The sequence below is a fragment of the Silurus aristotelis genome (genome assembly GCF_946808225.1).
Source record: "Silurus aristotelis genome assembly, chromosome: 26".
In the NCBI taxonomy this organism is placed as follows: domain Eukaryota; kingdom Metazoa; phylum Chordata; class Actinopteri; order Siluriformes; family Siluridae; genus Silurus; species Silurus aristotelis.
The window spans coordinates 2,561,888-2,583,565 of record NC_139599.1 but is presented as its reverse complement, the minus strand read 5'-3'; the positions used below and the strand labels follow the sequence as shown (position 1 = coordinate 2,583,565).

General features: G+C 38.6%; 1 protein-coding gene across 2 annotated transcripts in view; it reads left to right on the top strand.

Annotated features, from left to right (window-relative positions):
• The first annotated feature begins 15,619 nt into the window (after positions 1-15,619).
• rgs3a (regulator of G protein signaling 3a) overlaps positions 15,620-21,678 on the top strand; it is a 131,507-nt gene continuing 125,448 nt past the window's right edge. Inside the window, exon 1 of one of the 2 annotated variants that reach the window (XM_083531257.1) lies at positions 15,620-15,680. The gene's annotated coding sequence lies outside the window, so the exon portion shown is untranslated. Of the gene's footprint in view, positions 15,681-15,947; positions 16,079-21,678 lie in introns of those variants that run through there. The other variant, XM_083531256.1, reaches the window with a different exon arrangement.

The window sequence follows — 21,678 nt, the reverse complement described above, 5'->3', positions numbered from 1 at the left end:
GCGTGTTGGTAAGAAGTGCCTGTCGTCGCCCTCTAGCGGAGGATTTATGAATCGCCTCATAAATGACATTCTCTTCAGGCATCTTTTTATATCTGCCTTGAATTTTATCTGTAGAGAAAAAACTCAACAAAAAACTCAACAAATTGTCAATCGATTTTGACAGGTAGGTTTATAATCGGTGCGTCTGTTAGAAATAATGATGTCAAATTAATGCATTAGGTCTTTAAATATACAGTGGTATGTGAGGGTGGTGCAGGACATGTATGAGGACAGTGTGACAGCAGTGAAGTGTGCAGTAGGAATGATTGGCTCATGGTGTAAGTGGGACTGCATCAAGGATCAGCTCTGGGCCCTTTCCTGTTTGCAGTGGTGATAGACAGGTTGACGGACTTAAATGAATATTTAAGTAAAACTATGATTCTTCTTTATTATTCATTACTTGCTTGTAATATATGTTGCTCATTATAGTGATTTCTTTGTTTTGCCACAGCAGTCAGATCACTTTACAGCTGTTCTCGACAAATTGCGGATTTTATGACAAAGGTCTGCATGCAATGGCTAAAGTGCACCACACAAGATACAGTAAACCATCAGTGCCTCTTTCTCCCTTCCGACATTATACCGAAGTGACTCCAAATCACCACAAGAGGTCGCTGTTGGAGAAGTTCTGAGCACATGGTTCTCAAACAGCTGGAATTTCTGCAGTTGTGCGTATGTTTTTAGATTAAGGGATTTTTAGATATTCCAGACATTACACAAACCAAGCACATGGAAGGCCTCCTTTGTCCACTATATTCTCTCCTATTTTCTTAAACTCCCCCCTGCCATCGTCTATTCACTTCTGATTTCTCTATGCACCTACTTTCACCCTCTTTTCACACCCTGACACCCTCTTTTTACCTCCTGACACTCTCTATTCATCCCTTGTGTAAATAAAGTTTAGTAAAAGTAAAAAAAAAGTCTCTCTCTCTCTCTCTCTCTCTCTCTCTCTCTCTCTCTCTCTCTCTCTCTGTCTCTGTCTCTGTCTCTCTCTCTCTGTCTCTCTCTCTCTCTCTCTCTCTCTCTCTCTCTCTCTCTCTCTCTCTCTCTCTCTCTCTGTCTCGCTGTCTTTCTCTCTCTCAGGTTGCGAGGTGAAGGTTCAGGTTTCTGCTTTCTGTTGTAATGATCGTGTCTCACATTGTTATGGATGTTTCTACTTTACACAGAGTTTCCTTCTCCAGTCGATCACATTCTCCCGAATCCTCTTTCTATCTCCAAACCTACGGTGAGTTTCACAATTATCTTTATTTATAAACATTTATTATCCTAAATCTCTCACTCTTTCTTTCATACTCTTTCTTTTTTATTTGTTTGAAAACCCTCATGTCACAGTTGAATCAAGAAATCAATGTTTATAATCCAATCGGTTACAAAATTCAAGAACCGGTGCTGATCAGAAAGAGCGATTTCCGCATGAAACATAAAATAAAGCAGGAGAAAACCCGCACTGAATTGCCCTGGCAGACAAATAGAACTTGATACCATCATTTATTTCTTTTTGTTACTACAACATAATATTCTATGTATATTCTCTTTCTCGAAATACTACGGAGACCGAGGCGTGTCCTGAGAGCCACATAGAAAACAGATTAACATGGCAGAGGTAGAGCTGTAACTTCCCTAAAACAGACTATAAAGGCGTGTGTGAAAGAGGACATGCGTTATTAGAAGTCAGAAGGCATTTAAGTAAATTGATCATTTGCTGTTTGTCTGAACCAAAGAAATAAAAGTAAACTATCGGAACCATATTAAATTGCAGCATTATATTTTTTTCCCATTCCATATATATATATATATATATATATATATATATATATATATATATATATATATATATATATATGTTAGTGGTGTAATGATACACAAAATTCAGGGTTCGATACGTACCTCTTTTTTTAAGTCACAGTTCGGTTCAATTTTTTAACAGTTTGGGTGAAAAAATGCAAAACATTCAATTACTTGTCGTTTTTTTTATTAATATAGTTTTTTATTATTATTAACATTTGTGAACATCAGCAGTTTACACTTTTCCACACTTTTTCATTTTATTGAGTGAAAATCATAATGGTCAACATGTTTATATATATATTTTTACACTGCAATCCACCCATTAGGGTTGCACAAGTCAGTGAACTCTTAGTGCCGGTCTCAAGCCTGGATAAATATAAAGGGCATCCAGTGTAAAACATGTACCAGATCAAATATGCAGATCACGAATCAGACTTTTATACCGGATCGGTCGAGGCCCGGATTACCAACGACCGCCACAGGTATCGTTAGCCAACAGGGTACCGGTGGAAATTGTGCTGCTGTTGGCCGAAGGAGAAAAAGAAAAGGGGGAAGACGTCTAAATGCAGGTAGTTGGTTTGAAAGAGGCAGATGTAGAGAACATGGTATTATGGAGAAGGATGATCCGCTGTGGTGACCCCTAACGGGAGCAGCCGAAAGAAGAAGAATATGTTTTTTACATTTTCTATAATTTTTATTGCACATAATAATACTAATAATACGGCTTGTTTCGGCACATACCACAAATTCACAAATGCTATAAATCCGTCTCGCAGGGTTGAACTCCTTTGATAAGGCTTATCTTACAGCATAGCTATAGTAAAGCACAGGTGGCTAAGCTCAGGTGCGCTCCTCGCTCTTATTTCGGGGGGTAATTAGCAGCTCGTCTCTTTAGGAGCATTTAATCATTCATGCTGTTGTGAATGAGCCTCAAAAGCCAAAGTCATCAATAATGAACTGTTTAGTTCCACCGGATTAACATAGAAGAACACGGGGACATAAAGAGGGCTTCATGATTCACTGTGAAATCAAAAACTGGATGTGAATTAAAACCGTATTCAGACGACTTTCTGGGAATTTATTTTGTTTCTGATTGAAGGGAAATGTGACTTTTGCCTAGTTTTTTTATTTATAGTAAAATCATTGGTCCCAATTTTAGGAACATTTGAATTGGACTATATTAATTTTCTCCATGCAATTTAGGATTTTGACGTCAATGTGACGAACCCAAAATATCCAAAAAAACGGATCCTACCTTTTTTTATTTTAATACAAATGGGATCTCATTTAACTAGAAATCTAGAACATAACGGAAATCATGAATGTAAAAAAACCCAAACAAATATCACACTCATGATATAAAATATTATGGAGCAGCTATGGTTTTTCATTTGGAAAGATAAAATTAGGCCACGGCCACAAACCGCTTCTCGCTTTAATGTACAGTTCAAGAATAAAGAAAACTACTATTCTGGAATACATTACTATGTTGAAGGATGAACTTGGAGAGAGGAGGCACTTCAGTGTTGTGGAAAAAGCATTAAGGCCATTAAACTCATTGTCCATCATGGAACGATCACACACACACACACACACACACACACACACACACACACACACACACACACACACACACACACACATATACACACACACACACAGACCGACCATTAATCACCAGGGTTTATCTCCATCCCCGATGTATTTTCAGGATCTTTTTCGGAGTTTCCAGAAAGAGGCTCCAGCAATGCTGTTGTCTGTAGCTGCTGCCTGCGTTAGAACTTGCCTCCTGTGATGAATGTGTCAGATTTGTCTGCTAAATAACACACAACAAGTTTGTGTCTAACTAAAGACTGGAAGGAAGCGTGGGATGGATAATGAGAGAAAAGAGAAAGGAAGTGGGTGGAATAAGGAAGGAAAAAAGGTGCACAGGTTTGGCTGCTGCTCTCTCGCTGTAATGATGGGGGGGTGGAAGGAAAGGCAAAAAGCGGCGAGGGAGGGATAATGACAGGAAAGAATGACGGCTGTGTGAAGGTTTCTCGTGGAGGCTGCAGGACTAATTCGGGGATAACAAGCCAACGGCTGCTGCTGTCTAAGGCGCTAACTAACAGGGTGCCCCAAGGGCTGCTGGGTAATCGGAACATTTTGTCAAGAATAGCAAGTTGTCATGTCCGTGTCATGTCCGGTTCTAATGACCACATGGTTCGGTGGGTTTTTTTCCCTTCTTCTTCTTACAGACACCATTCTGTTCTAATCAGGAAGAATGTAACAATGTTTTTGTGGAAAAATCACATGACATTTACATATACAGCATTTAGCAGACACTGTTATCCATAGCAACTGAGGGTCAGATTTGCATTGGATGGACATGCGCACCAAATTACAAGTGTATTACTACGATTTATACACTTCAGTCATGCTACATAATCTTTCTTTACATTCAATACTAAAGCTGTGTATGAGATTTTTATGGAATTCCTACTTTCAGTCGCTTCTTACAATTAAAGGTCTTAGTTTTAACGAAATTATTTGCTCATTTATTTGCATTTTTTAAAATCTTCTTCTTCTATCGGCTTCTCCCATTAGGGGGCGCCACAGCGGATCATCCGTCTCCATACCCCCCTGTCCTCTACATCTGCCTCTTTTACCCCAACTACCTGCATGTTTTCCCCTCACCACATCCATAAACCTCCTCCTTGGTCTTCCTCTTTTCCTCCCTACTGGTGGCTTCATCTTCAGCATTCTCCTACTGATATACCCCATGTCCCTCCTCTGCACATGTCCAAACCATCTCAATCTCACCCCCCTCACCAAAATGTCCTACATTTGCATTTTTGACAATAATAGTCATTAAATTGCTCAAAAAATGTTTTCGATTGTCAGTGTAATAAAGATGTTTAAGCAATTGGGAAACACAAAACCAACACCACCACATGTCTGGACTCCAAGTATTTTCATGCTTGAATACCAAGTGTATTCATGGTGTCCCAGTGCATGATGTTGTCTCCTCTTCCTGTCCTCTCATTTGTGTCCAGCGTTTGTTGTGCTCTTTTATATGAAGAGCAGCCAAAAATAGAGACCTGAATTCCTTTATACCAGAAAAGGATCAGTGCCAGGATCCTCACTGTCATACAGACAACTAGACAGACGCGAGTGTGTGTGTTTGTGTGTGTGTGTCTGTGTGTGTCCTCCAAAGTGCTTCAGGCTTTCCCTCAGACCTCCTGCTAATAAAAACGAAGTGCAATTAAAGCACACAGTGAGCACGTTGGAGATCCAAACATGACCTCAGTGTGCCTCATCTCCCCTGTCCGTCAGCAGCCATGTCCCGCCCCCCTTAATTTCATTCACTAAATCCTGCCTGCTAACCTGCTTTACCAAACACAACACAAACAAATACAATTTAAAATTAGACCAATATAATAATATGTATTTCATATTTATATAATTAATAAAGCAAAATAAGTCAACTGACTAAATTTTTATTTCAACATAAGAATAAAATGAATGAAATAAATAATAGTAATAATATCAATAAAATTTAACTGCACTAATAAAAAATATTTTATTAAATAATTTAAATACAATTTTATATAAAGCCCTTAATTAATTAAAGGTATTAAATTCATTTTTTGTGTGTTGCAGTGCCTGAAGGCTACTAGTATAATTTTTTTTGACTGAAACTGAACAAAATGAACAAAAATCAACACAGTGGATTCACGTTTATTATTCTATTCAGAAAATATTAGTTTTTATGGTGGTATCATTTTAATTTGTTGTATTTATCCACCACACTTAAAAGGCCGGTCCGTGAAAATATTGTCTGACATTAAACTGGTCCTCTAGCTGTGTTTAAAATCGCTCACTTTCACTTATTTAATAGCAGCAATACACAGTCATTCTCAAAGTACTGTCTCTTATTTATTTCTTAAAATGTACACATCTGTATTAATCACATGAATATTATTGACAACGAATCAACATGATCCTGATCAATCAAAATCCGAGGGTATGTGGATGTTTTGGTGTTTGTTCAATTTAATGCAATTAAAATCAATTCAATTTTATTTGTGTAGTACTTTTAACAATATACATTGCCCCAAAGCAGTTTCACAGAAATACATTATTTAAAGACCATAAATGTATCCCTATACCTTCAGCCCTAATGAGCTAACCAGTGGTGAAAGTGGCAAAACCTCCTGAGAAGGTACAAGGGAGAAACCTTAAGAGGAACCAGACTCAAAAGGGAATCCATCCTCATATTTGTGACCCGAATGTCCATTAATTATTATATGTTTATCAACTTCCGGTGAGTGTCAGTGTTGTTCTTCATACTAACAAAGAAAAGATGTGACCATCAGAAAGACTTTAATAGAATAAAGGAACCTTTTTGTTTCTCATGGGTTGGGATTGTGGCTTTCTGTACATATATATATGCTTAACAAATAAAAAAATCTAGTGCTGGTGCTTCAGGGTCTGAAATAAATTACTGGCAGAAAGAGAGAGAAAGAAGGGGGAGAATGGGAGAGAGAGAGAGAGAGAGAGAGAGAGAGAGAGGACAAAGATAATAGAAGTTAAGACAGCTAGAGATGATTAATGAGACATGCAGACACACTGAGTGTGGGTTTAAACTGCGAGACCGTCTGGGCTGTGCGACAGCTTCATCTCGCATCCTTTGTCTTTCCAGCCTTCTTAATTTTTACTGCCTGCACGGGGGAACAGAGTGACACTCAAAGCAAAACCATGCACTGGTTATATAAACACGTCCCGCTTTTACCAAGTGACAGGCGTCCCTGACGTCTCTGACCTGAGAAGTTAACTTCTCTCAGCTAGTCACAAAACTCCATCACAAAACACTGCCATTTCTTCTTTTTTTTCCCCAATGATAGCTGACCAGCATTAATGCATAATTAAAGAAATAAACAATAATATAATCAATATAGTTAAACTGCACCATAACATGTGAGCTAGCTAACATGTAACTGTAACGTTTTATGTACTGTATATACACTATACGTGTTGGTAAATTACATGAAAAACTCTGTACAAGTAAAATCCCAAGTCACATCAAGCAAATCATTTCACTTGCAGCTCAGTTGCATTACAACTTTTTTAAAGTTTCGAGTTTAGCCGTTAACAAGTATACAAGACTCCTTGCTCACACCCATCTACTGTATACAACAGGCCTGTAATTAATAAAGCCGTGTTGAATGTTTGAGTTGTTGTTATTGACTGTGCTTATTGTTGCACAAGAGAAATTTTGTGAATTATGTTTTTCTGTCAGTATTTTTTTTTTACAGGTTCATTACAATGTGAGAGGCATTAAACATTTCTTCAGGCTGGTAATTATGTCATGAGCATCTCAGATTTCACTCATTTTGTCTCTACAGGGCAGCTCCGTTTAACGATCACGGTTAGAGACAGCGTCCTCGTCATCGACGGTGAGTATGTAAACATAATAAACTCTATGATTCACCACTTCGCAGCGACAAAGAGAGGATTGTTTATATTTATTGAGAACTATCGACTGCCAACGACTAATTTTTTTGGTGACTTGATGTAGATGTTTCCAGTGGCAAGACGAAGATCAGAACATTTTTATTTATGGAAATATGGATTGATTTCAAGTCAAAGTGAACTTTACTGTCATTCAGCCAGCAAATTGTAAAGCAGAACGAAGGTCTAAAGTGCAGATGTAACATTTAACAGTCAGCATCCAAGACCATAGACAACAAATAGACAGCACTAGACACACAGTACTAAAATACAACACACAAAGATACCACACACACACACACACACACACACACAGAACAAATAATGCAGGTCAGCACAAAGTCTTATTGCATGGTAAAACATCACATTCTAAGGTTTAGTGCAAATGGCAAAAATGTAAACTATCTGTGATTAATATAGAAAGTTCTCAAGTGATGAGAATAAATAAATAGCACATGACTAGTCTGGTTAATGCACAAGACAAGACTGAAAAAGTGTGCAGTTCAGCTGTTATAGTAGTGACAGGTCAGTAGGTTTTTTTCAGTATTGTTAGATTGAGTTGAGGAACCTAAAGGAACAGTGGGGAACCTGCGACAGGGTCATGGGTGGCACGTGGGCACATGGGGAGCAAATGCTGGTCCATGTGGTCTGATCCAACAGAAAGGTCCTGCTTAAATTGCTGAAGAAGTTCATGCTGTTGATGTTCGAAGGGTCAGGACTGTTTGGGCAGGAAAGGGGGACCAACACAACATTAGGCAGGTGGTCATTAAGTTATGCCTGACCATTGTATATATATATATTTCTGTTTAACCATTTTTATAAAATTTTTTTAAAATAAATAAATATGAAAGAGGCAAAATTTAAGTCTTCAACGCAACACATTTAATAATGACGTCCTTTCTTCACTCAGAAATGAAAAATAAACTTAAATTATTTTCACTCTAAACATTTGTTTTACTGATGCGCCGAGTCTTAAATCGAGCCTTAAAATCCGCCATGATGCGCATATCCGGCAATTAAAACCGTCCGTGTGGAAACAGAGCAAAAGTTCCGTTTGGTGTTCTGATGATTTTCATCTTTTAAAACTCTACAATTACTTTAAAGGATTTACAGGAATATTTTCTCTTCATGCTCTGAAGTTGAGTTTGGTTTCACAAAAAATAAACATACATTTGCATAAAACAACAATATTTGTCCATGCGCATGTTGATTAGAGTATTAAAAACTTAAAATGTATTAATTTAAAGTACATTTAGAACAGAAAAAAAAGTGCGATTAAGTTTTTAAGTTAAATTGTATATTTTAATTGACAGATTGACAGCCCTAATGGTTCCCCTGGCAACATGCTCTCATAACTGTGTTCTTTTCTGTTACGGCCCTGTCTTCTACCGTCATCTTGGTATTACCTCATTGTGTTCACCTTTTTAGTGTTACTTCTTCATCAGTTGTCGCATTAACACTTTTTGATTGTTGTGTTTTATTGTATGAATTCTATGCTTTTGCTTTCATGGTTCAGCCTCACTGCGTCCTGGTTTTGTACTCAGAGAATTTGTGACAATATGCTAGCTTGTGTAGCATTATCATCTCTATATTAGCCAAAAGAATTCAGGACCTCGGATGTGTCCTGGCTGCTTGATCAGATTTGAAGTCAAAGTCAAATCTGCTTCATTAATATCCATGAGGAAATATGAAAAAAGCGTGAATATTTAATGCGCACTCTAAATGTCTCAAGAAAAGTCAAATGACTTGAATGTAAAAATACATTATTTAGCTCTATATAACAACATTATCTGATTCAAATATACTTCTCAGGACTTTTCTGAAGGGATTATGTCATATTTCTTTACTTTGTTGTTATTTTGACTATTGCAGTAATTGAGGCTAAGGCTCTTGGGGGAAATGATCAGGGAAAGTGCAACTGCTATGTCAAGGTGAGATACAAATTGTATCTGAAATTTGCGTTATAGGACCGAAATCAATTTCTAGAAAAGTCTCAAAAGGCAAATGATGTATCTTCAAAACAATATTGATATATTTTACATGCTTTAGCCTGTGTTTTATCTGGTTTTCTTTCTCAGCTTGGACTGGCACCAGACAGCGATGCTGGAACTCGCAGGAAGACTAAGACGGTCTCTGACTGCACGAGTCCACTTTTCCAGGAAACATTCTCCTTGTAAGACCAAGTTTTAGTAACTCGTAACTCGTAAGTTTTAGTTAAAGGGTTTTAACCTTAAAAAAACCTTAAAGGAGCCAAAGTGGCCTATTTTGAGGTTAAAACCTATTTAAAGTTTGGTACCTCATGTATATCTGAGAGGAATCAGTTTTCTCTTTCCAGTGCTGTCAGTGATGAGAAAAAGACAAAAAGGCTTCTCTTCACCGTGTGGAATCATGATGGAGAGAACAGGTATTCAAGCTTTATCGCAATGATATAAGATGTTATCCTGATTGTTTTCAGTATGAAACATCGAGGCTACATCTACAGTCATCCGGATAAATTTGAAAAGACATTTTTGTTTTCATGTTTTCCCAAAAGTTGCTCATCAACACTGAAACATCTGGAAAACGTGCACATCCATGTAGTGCGCATGAGCAAACAGTAAGACGCTTCAACCTGCGTCATTTCCGCCTGCCGTTTAATTAATTAGCGGCTCTTTGAAACATCACAGCAATGACTAAAAAGGTGTCATTGTTTTTAAAACCCTCCATTTTCACAGTCCACATTGCGACACAAACACAGTTTTTTCAAGCGTTTTTAAAAAGTTTGTGTCCTTTGACTGGAAACGGTGTCTCCGTGTGAACGAAAGACCAAAACGGAGAGAAAAATCTGCGTTTTCAAATGAAAACCTATTAGTGTGGACACAGCCTGAGGGTCGTGACCAGACCAAATAAGAATTGGTTTAATCAATGTTTATTTTCATTGTTTTTTTTTAACCTTAGAACTCTCATAAGTCTCTGATTGATTTTTTTTTTGGTTCCTTCAAATTATGGAGTAGAGTATCTCCAATATTCATCAAGATTTTATGAAACAGATCAAACCCCCACATATATTAACCCACTCTTTCCTCTTTTTCTGTATAATTTAAATACATGACTCATATCATATATTATTTACTTGACAATCCTTGATATTAAATATTGACTTATTTCTAACCGCTCATAAAACCTTAGGCTGCAACATAAACAATAGGAAAATATAAATGTTCAGCTGCTACACAACATATTGATGAAATTTCTCGCCTTACATATTTCATGCATGAGAGATCTCATTAGTGCCGGCCCAGTGTCCTGCCTCGTAGCCTTTTTTTCACGGTTTGTAACTGATTTATTTTCCTCGGAGGAGGAATAATTACTGTGACCAGAAGAGCGCAGCAGATTCCTTTAACCTCCAGGGTTCATTTACATGTGTGGGACTGCGGATCGCAAAACCCTCGGCCTCCAGAGCTGCTCTGACATGCAGAAAACATTATATAACACCTTTGAAGTCATCACACAGAGCCGGCTCTACTGCATTTTACGTGCCTATAATGTTTTTTAAGAAGAACTGCATATTCAGTCTCCTTTCCTCTCATATATATATTTCCCTATGTATCATACACACACACACACACACACACACACACACACACACACACACACACACACACAAACCTCATTAGATTTTAGTGTTTCCTTTTCCAAACGTCTAATCTCTTTTGGTATCTGATTAGATCTAATCCAGAAAACCCATTATGGAGTTGAATGTTTGAACATTGTGTAGCTTCACTCTATCAAGAAGAATGGAGTTCTAACTGCAAAGGGGGCCAAGCACCAGTGATGAAGTTTAAGTGATGCATGTGTAAAGATAGAAAACAATATTCATAGTTTTTAAAAGAATAACACTTTATTTCTCATCGTATTAATGTATGTTTTATTTGGAAACTTTTCAATTCATACCACATTTCTTACACATTGAATGCTTATAGACTTAATGGCAAACATCCATTATAAAGCCTAATTACCAAAGTCAATCAGCTTTAAGCATGAAGTAGTGAATAGCTGATTAGAAATCTTTTGCTCACCTTTTCCTTTAACTGTCTAATATAAATATTTGATTGATCTATTTTTTTTTAGATACATTCTGATATGAACTGCTGATATGATGAGGTTATGACGTTCTGAATTCTTTCTTTCTGTCATGTTTTATAGAGAACTGGTCGGGTGCATGAGTTTTGGAGTATGTTCGCTGATAAGATCGGAAAAGGTACGTTTTCTGAAATCTGAACAATATTGAAGGAATTTATGTAGGTTTTATGCAGGTGAGAACAAATCTGACAGGTAAAGGCACAGGTCCAGATGTAGTTACAGGTACAGGTACAAGTAAAGCACAGGTACAGTTTTCTTGATGTCACCTAAATGAGGATGGGTTCCCCTTTTGAGTCTGGGTCCTCTCAAGGTTCCTCCTCAACATCTAAGGGAGTTTTTCCTTGCCACAGTCACCATGGCTGCTCATCAGGGATAAATACACACCATTCACCATAACTCTTAAAATTCTGTAAATCTGCTTTGAGACAAATTCTGTTGTGAAAATATAGAAATAAACTTGACTTGACAGTTACAGGCACAGGTACAGGTATGTTTACAGTTAAAGTTACAGGTTAAGGCACAGGTGCAGGTACAGTTACAGGTACAGGCCAAGATAGATTTACAGATACAGGTATGGATACAGGCAAAGGTACAGGTATGGCTACAGGTAAAGGTAAAACCTGTGGTAGAGGTACAGGTACATTTACAGGTACAGGTAAAGGTAAAACCTGTGGTAAAGGTACAGTTACAGGTACGTTTACAGGTAAAGGCAGAGATACAGGTACAGGCACTGGTAGAGGTATAGGTACAACCACAGTTACAGGTACAGATACAGGTAGAGGCTCTGGCATAGGCATGGTTACAGGTACATGTATGGTTAGAGGTACAGGTGCAGATACAAATACAGGTACAGATACAGATACAGGTACAGTTACAGGTAGAGGCTAGGGCATTGGCATGGTTACAGGTACAGGTATGGTTAGAATAGAGGAGAGTAGAATATTGTGCAGCAGAATAGAATAGACTGGAATTGAAAAGGGTGTACCAGAATGAAATAGGAAAAAAGAGAACAAATAGAATAGAATAGAATAAATCGGACAGAATTGTAGATCACCCCACTTTTTTTCCCACCACTGTTTAATTCTAACCACTATGGTTTATGTTAGAGTTAGCAAAGCATGCTCTGGTGGCCATGTAGCCAGCGCTTTCCATGTCAAGTTCTTGTCTCGGGGTGATGATCAGCAGCCCGATGTTCACACAACGCTGCTTATTTTGGCTGCTATGTGGCAGAATGAATATTTGATTGCCTTCATTTGTTAATGAGGAGCTTAGGATGGGTATCACAGGAAGTTTCCCTCTCTTCATCCTGTCATCTGCTCAATTCCCCACCTCTCACTTTTATCTCCCCAACTTCCTCTGTCATCTCGCAATTAATCGAGTTCTGCTCTGATTGGCTTCTTTCATTCACCGTGTTTTCGGCTTCATTTAACACAAGTCGAGTCGACCCAGATGATCGCTGGAGGCATCTAGAGATGGATACCGAGGCATCTTGAGATGTACCAGCTCCGGTTAGATCCCACTACATGAAGATTTCAGGCATTGGACTTTGAGTATAAATAACCAATTATTTAACACTCAAAATAACATTCTACATTTGCTGTTTCTTCATCGTTGAACATTTAAAGGCTTTGGCATGGAGGAGTTTGCGTCGAATCTATAATGAGATGTTACTCAGGAGTTCCTGGTTCCACGACTCCAACTGACTGTATAAGACTGTGGAAAAGACATTACTCATCATCACACACTCCGGTGCTCAAGATATTTTTCACTCTCCGGTGTTTGTGATGTTTTTAATGATTTATAATCACACTCTTGGTGTCACCAAACTGAGGATGGGTTCCCCTTTTGAGTCTTTTTCTTCTCAAGGTTTCTTCCTCAACATCTAAGGGGGTTTTCTTTTGCCACGGTCGCCCCAAGTTTGCTCGTCAGGGAAAAATACACATACATTTAAATATAAGAGTGTTTTGTTCTATAATTCTTACATTGTTACATCGTTAAAAGTACTAAAGAAACAAACTTGAAATGAGTCGTCTGCATTCGATTCAACCGTCACAGTTTCAACAAGAGAAGAGAAGAGAAGGAATGTGTAGAATGTACAGAATAAATTAGAAGAAATTTAAATTCTATACAACAGAATAAAGTGTAGTGGAGCAGAATTGAATAGAAGAGATGCTACAAGAAAATCATGCCATTGGTGAATGCTGAGTGTTTTATTTTTGTAGATTTGTAAAGTAGCTCTGAATCTAATGCAGCTGAAAAAGTAAAGCAGTAAAGTTTTATTACCACACAATCCACACACTCGTTTCAAATCATCTCGAGTCATTCGCTATGGTACACGTTAGGGAGGGTTTGGATTCAGCGGTTCTGACCAGTGCATCGGCATACAAGTTAACGATGTTATGCATCGGTTTAAAAAAGTGTCCATTGGAGACAAGTATTTGAATCACAATGCATCGGGTTTAACATATTCGTAAAAAAAAACCCTTATTTATATATAATTATTAGTAGATGCGCAATACTTTTATTATTTTGAAATTGACCAATAATTTGTGACCAATATTTGCTATGTAGATCGATTTCTCTTCGCCAAACCGTGTCTCGAGTTCGTTCTCTTAGCGCCGCCGTTGCTACATGAACATGATGCATCACAACACTACGGAGACCGAGGCGTGTCCTGAGAGTCTCTTAGAATACAGATTAACATGGCAGAGGTAGAGCTGTAACTTCCCTGAGACAGAACAAGAAAAGAACGTCTGGTTTTAATAAATCTTTTTTTTTGTGCGCTACAAAGGGACATGAGTTAGAAGTCAGAAGGCGCTTAAGTAAATTGATGATTTGATGAATTGATAAATTGTCTGTAATAAATTGAAGAGCATCGTATTTTTTGCATTGTGTTGAATCAAATTGAAATCGTATCGTATGGCGTAGAATCGGTATTGTATCGTATGCATCGAGATGCGAATCGGACGGCCTCAGGTATAGAGATGCAAATAATACACTGTGTAGGAAACTGTTCATGTACAACTAGAAAGCACAGTTTCTTTTAAGTCTGGTCTTCATAAGTCTTTAAGAATGGCTCTAATAATCCGGGTCTTTCGTTATCTTTGTTATTTTGCGTGATAAATCTGCACACTCGTTGTATTTCTCTCGGCTGGTTGGGGAAAAAAATTAAGCGAGGCTCAGGGCTTTTGGTGCTGATTATCATACTCGTCCGTGTAATCACATCTATTCACCAACGTGCGGATTAGACGATGCTCAGAGATAGATGGATGAGAGAGAAACAAGAGAAAGAGAGAGAAAGAGAGAGAGAGCAAAGGGCAGGAGGTTTTTGGGCTGGTGAAGATAAAAATAAATGGCCTTATAATCTCTGCTAGCAATAACTAGCGTATTGAGATGGTCAGGGATTGGGATATATTCAAGTCTGTGTGTGTGTGTGTGTGTGTGTGTGTGTGTTTCGAGTACACCGTTTTATGGATAATCTCTTTCTCTTGTCATGTAATCTATGAGCGTTTTTTATGCACGCACTACTCTATACATCAACCCTGTGGCTGTACACACAAAACAACAGATCACACTCGGAGATTATTTCTGCTCCAACATGCTTGAAACCTTCTCTGGATTTCTCTTCTGTTCTCCAGATACCTATACGGAGAATCAACAGAATAGATACAGTGCTGGCTACAAAAAAACCCGGCTAAATTATATTCACTTAAAAACGACTGTGAGAACAATTGGAGTGAAATGACGTCAATAACAACAACAACAACAACAACTAAAAAAAACACTCGGAGCTCTTGGTAGCTGGCGAACTCGCATCCCAAAACTCATCTTGGGTTAGAATTAAATTATTTGTCATAGCCTTAGTTATTCTTTTGTTATCTATCTATCTAATCTATATATCTAGCTAAATCCATCCATCCCAGTACATACTAGTGCCTACATAATGGAACACAGGAATGACATTAAACTCATTCAATACAAATGCACAGATTTCTGTGTAATGTAAATGTGATTTTCTACACACACACACACACACACACACACACACACACACACACACACACACACACACACACACACACATACACACACACACACACACACACACACAGATAATCTGTGCTCTCTATCTTTGTTTTGTTTCTGCCAGACCTCTGGCTGGTACTACTTACTCGGGGAAGACCCTGGGCGGACCAAACACCTGCGTGTGGATCTTCCAGGCTGCACACACACCTCTGGTAAGTGTGTGTTTGTGGTTATGTGTGTGTGCTTGGGTTTGAGCTGTATGTTAGCTGAAAGGGACAAAGATGAGACACGCAGGTCAGTGGAAGGATTAAAGGAGCGCTGCAGATTGAGAGATAAGAACGGGGAGAGCAAAAGAGAGGGAGAGAGGGAGAGAGAGAAAGAGGGAGAAAGAGAGCGAGAGGGCTGGACCTGCCACACACACACAAACACACAAACACACACACACATCATAATCCTGCACACAGTCTCTCCAAACAGCTTTTCTGGTTTGAAGAGAACGGATCTATTTTGCTGTCAGGAACTGAACTGAGGTCGCTTGAACACACACCTGCACACACACACACACATGAGTGTGTGATCATCTGAGGGTGCTGAGTGTGTGTCTGCTTAGGTGAGTGATCATTAGGTCTGTTCGAGTCTGTTTATCGGTCAGGTTATCATTTGTTTGGATTGAACTCGCATCTGTTCTCTTTCTCTCTCGTCCTTTCTCTCTCCCTCGTTCCCTTTTCCACCCGCAGTACTGTTAAGAATTTACAGCTCGCAACCACAACCACAATCTCTTCTAGCCCAAGGGAATGAATTTATAGCATAAAAAAAAAAAAATCTGTATGTTATGTAAGGAATAACACACTCTGTGTCGTGCCCTCACACTGTAATCAACCCCAGGGTGGAGTGAAACGCGTGGAGCTGATTATTTTCCTACAACATCAAACATCAGAAGTGTTTTATTCCTCTAAAACAACAGCAATTCCAATGTTTGTAATACTTTTTTATCCATTTATGGCTACATATATTGTGCTTGAACGCTGACAAGACGAATTTGTTCTTGCTGTTGCTTCTAACAGAGCAGTTATGGATGATCAGCTGCAGTGTTTCTATGTTTCTGTGCATGGCAAAGTTTATAAGAAAGAAATTTCACATTGTAATGTTGGAGTATGGACGTGTAAAAGCGTGTAATTTAAAGTGAAAGGAAGAACCGTAATTAGATAGATAGATAGATAGATAGATAGATAGATAGATAGATAGATAGATAGATAGATAGATAGATAGATAGATAGATAGATAGATAGATAGATAGATAGATAGATATGAACATACAGACAGACAGACAGAGAAATAGATATATAATTTTACACAGATATAGACAAATGGACAGAGACAGACAGACAGACAGACAGATAAATACAGACAGATAGATAGATAGATAGATAGATAGATAGATAGATAGATAGATAGATAGATAGATAGATAGATAGATAGATAGATAGATAGATAGACAGACATCTCATGCCAGTATTATCAGATTATTTCAGCATCTCAGTATCACTGTGTGTTTAATGTTTAAAAAGTTTCGGCTCCACTAAAACCCTTGACATCTTAAAGACCAGGAATGGAAAAGCAAAGCAAATCCATTCATAAGCAAAACTTTCCATCTTCAGCACACACGATGTCTTCTTGTTGATCACTTGGTTAAAAGCTGAATGCAAGAGCAGGAGGCTTCTTTTAACCTCTATGGTCTTTGTACTTTCTGTGTTTTCACAATCATTAACCAATAGGGGGCGCTGTGTCTGTAAAAGACCAATCACAAAAAAAGTATTTTTTCGCATTTTGTTTTGACACTTCGTGCACAAGCTTAACCTTTTGTTTATGCTAATACGTGTGAAAACATTTGTCTCACCACCTACCAAGAAGAAACTAGATTTTACATGCCATTTGTGTGTTTGGATATATATCAAATGATTGATCTTTTTCTTGGTACTACCATGGTCCTTTGAAGAGAACATCATTTATACCATTAGCATATCGTGTATATAGGCGTGCAAAAGTATTCAGACCTCCTCCCCCGCACCACCAAACATCTGAACCAGACAGATCTGATCATATAGGAAAAGGGGGTGAATACTTTTGCACGTTTTGGTATCTTAAATCTGAGAAGGTGCATGAGGTGTAGCTTTGATTGTCTTTTAAATATATACACTATATTCCTGTTTGTAGAACATATAAAATCTACATATTAAAGGTATAAAAGGTGTAATCTTGATAGAACCCTGCCAGCATCAAGTCGAAGGTTCCTATTATAACTAAGAGTGTGTGTCCTGTTGTACTGGTGTGTGTATCAGTGTGCGTATTAGGGTGTGTTTGTTTAATGGTGACGGAGAAATGATTCATGTATAATTTATAGTTGCGGTGGTTATGAGACGGTGGTGTTTGAATGAAGACGATGCAGCAGAAACTCGGGTCCTTCACCAGCTGTACATGTGCAGAAAGGAAACTGTAACATGGTCATGATGTTGGTCAGTGTGTTACGGGCCACTGGATAATCCGTCTGACACGACACACACACACACACACACACACACACACACACACACGGTGACTGCAGTGCAGAATGTGTGTCAGAGTATCTGATCTCTGTTCAGACATTCATTGTCTGTAAACCTTCAAAAGCATGCAAGATTTCTTCGTCTACCATTTCATAATTTGTTGATTGAACAATTTGGTGGTCTATTTGGTGGTCTTTCAGTCCTGCCTGATTCTCACAGTGACTCAATCTCAGTGAACTGGTTGGATCTAAATGAGATTTTTGTCTCTGTTGTTCACTGAGTCACTGTTTGCACCAGTAAATCATGTAAACACAACCAAGATTCACTTTTCAAGGTGTGTAATGTGTGTAATGTGAGTCAGTTTAATGAGTCAGTGATGTGTTTGGTAAAGAGTCAATGTGATGTGAGTCAGTTTAATGAGTCAGTGATGTGTTTGGTAATGAGTCAGTGACTTGTTTGGTAATGAGTCATTGTGTTCTGTTAACAAGTCAGTGTGATGTGAGTCAGTTTAACAAACCAGTGATGTGTTTGGTAAAGAGTCAGTGTGATGTGAGCCAGTTTAATGAGTCAGTGATGTGTTTCGTAAAGAGTCAATGTGATGTGAGTCAGTTTAATTAGTCAGTGATGTGTTTGGTAAAGAGTCAGTGTGATGTGAGTCAGTTAAACGAGCCAGTGATGTGTTTGGTAAAGAGTCAGTGTGATGTGAGTCAGTTTAATGAGCCAGTGTTGTGTTTGGTAACGGGTCAGTGAATTGTTTGGTATTGAGTCATTGTGTCTGGTTACAAATCAGTGTAATGTGAGTCAGTTTAACGAGCCAGTGATGTGTTTGGTAAATAGTCAGTGTGATGTGAGTCAGTTTAATAAGTCATTGATGTGTTTGGTAAAGAGTCAATGTGATGTAAATCAGTTTAATGAACCAGTGTTGTGTTTGGTAACGAGTCAGTGACTTGTTTGGTAATGAGTCATTGTGTCTGGTAACAAGTCAGTGTGATGTGAGTCGGTTTAATGAGTCAGTGATGTGTTTGGTAAAGAGTCAGTGTGATGTAAGCCAGTTTAATGAGCCAGTGATGTGTTTGGTAATGAGTCAGTGACTTGTTTGGTAATGAGTCATTTTGTCTGGTAACAAGTCAGTGTGATGTGAGTCGGTTTAATGAGTCAGTGATGTGTTTGGTAAAGAGTCAGTGTGATGTGAGTCATTTTAATGAGTCAATGATTTGTTTGGTAGTGAATCAGTGTGATGTGAGTCAGTTTAATGAGTCAATGATTTGTTTGGTAGTGAATCAGTGTGATGTGAGTCAGTGTAATAAGTCAGTGTATTTGGTAGCGAGTCAGCTATGAGTTTTGTAACCAGTCAGATTCTTTTTTTTCTTGTATTTATTCTCTCATGTGCATATTTGGACCAGTGTTCACCTTTCCTGCTCATTATTCAGCTAAATAAATAAACAAATAATAATATTTAATATATAATAATAATAATAATTACCCCCCCCCCCCAACAATTACAGTGGTCACTGTTCTATTTTATATATAAAAAAAAGCACTGTTTTCTTACATGCTTCACTTTACGTACACACACACACACACACACACACACACACACACACACACACACACACACACACACACACACACACACACACACACACACACAAATAAATGTAGATGCTTTACTTCCCCCGGAGCGTGCATTTTCAGTAATTTGGCTGTTTGCATAATTTTTTTGCAAGTGCATGGTGCTGTGTTTAAAAAGCTATTTAGCATACATCCTCATTCCCAGAACGAGCGAAGTGCATCCCTGCACTCTGTTGAAGAGATTTAATCCCGACTTTATACACACATGGATCAATCTTAATGTGCTTAGACTCTATTATGCTATTGCGCACTGCTTCTCCTTCTCTGTTTGTGTGTGTGTGTGTGTGTGTGTGTGTGTGTGTGTGTGTGTGTGTGTGTATAATCTATTTAACCTTGAATGAGATGCTTTCATGTTCTGACTCGGTTGTTGCTGAAATATGTGTGTTGATTGTGTGTGAAAATGTCAAGTGGTGGCTCGTCTCAGATTCAGCGATCACCAGTGTTGCATGAGATCAATCCTGAAGCTGCATAATTTCAGTGACTCAGGCCAAACTGCTACCACAATGCACCAGTGCAGGCCGGGGTCGCAGTGTAAAGGGTAGTTGTACCTTCTGGGGAGGGGTTTAGATTCATCGGAGGAGACGCTGTCTAAAATGCAGACAAATTTTTTTTTTTGTGCTCTGACTTCCACAGTTTTTGCCCAGACTTGTGTATGTGTGTATGAACTGGTGGATGATTAGTCCTATTATACAGTATTCCCAGTATGTCTGTCTGCATTTAGTTTACAACTTGAAATCTTGTTTTATTTTATTTTTTCTCCACATCTGGATGTTGTGAAATGTAATTTTGCTCACATAGGTGCACTAAATAAACACAATCTTTCTGTTCTGGTTGCAAATGAAGCCCTATTTTTGTCTTATTAGTTGCAGTCTGGCGGCTTAAAGCGGTAAATTATCCCAGCGTGTTTCTCATTTTCACACATGGGAAAGTTTCCCGGCATCTTAATCGTGTTTAACTCACACGTACAGGATTATCGCAAAGACTTTTCTGGAAATTCTGCACATTTTCGGCAGTGTGTTTTGCTGTAAATGTCAGCATGTGCTTTAGGATTGACTTGTAAATGCAGCAACAAGGGACAGCTTTTCTAATGTGTGTGTGTGTGTGTGTGTGTGTGTGTGTGTGTGTGTGTGTGTGTGTGTGTGTGTGTGTGTGTGTGTGTGTGTGTGCTGGATGTGGATTAGAGTCAGGGCAGTCTTTCTGTATTTCTGGTATATACAAAAGTATTTGGACACCTGGCATATGTGGTTCACACAATTGTATAGGATCTAGTAGCATGAAATTTTCCCATCACTTGAACTAGAAGATCTAAACCTGTTCCAGCATGACAGTACCCCTGTGCACAAAGCCAGCTCCATGAAGATATACAGTAGCTTGCATGGGTTGGAGTGAAGGTTCTTGAGTCTCCCTTGCTGACCATAACCCTTTTGAACACAATTGGGATGAATTTCTCACACTGAAACCCCTCAAAAATCACAATCTTATGCTCAGGTTTTCACAAACCTTTTTTCCATCTGGCCACTCTACCATACAGGCCTGATTGGTTGAGTGCTGCAGAGATGGTTGTACTTCTAGAAGGTTCTCTCTCTAAAGAGAAATGCTGGAGCTCTTTCAAAGTGACCATCAGGTTCTTGGTCACCTCCCTGACTAAGGCCCTTCTCCCCTGATCGCTCAGATTGGTCGGGCGGCTACGGTGTCGGAAGAGTCCTGGTAGTTCCAAACTTCTTCCATTTGCATATGATGGAGGACACTGTGTTTATTGGGAGCTTCAATGCTGCAGAAATGTTTTTGTCCCCTTCCTTAAATCTGTGCCTCGATACAATCCTGTCTCAGAGGTCTACAGACAATTCCTTGTACTTCATGGCTTGGTTTGTGCTCTGACATGCACTGTTAACTGTGAGACCTCATAGAGACATGTGTGTGCCTCCAGATCATATCTAATCAACTGAATTTACCACAGGTGGACTCCTATCAAGTTGTAGAAACATCTCAAGGATGATCAGTGGAAACATGATGCACCTGAGCTCAATTTTGATTG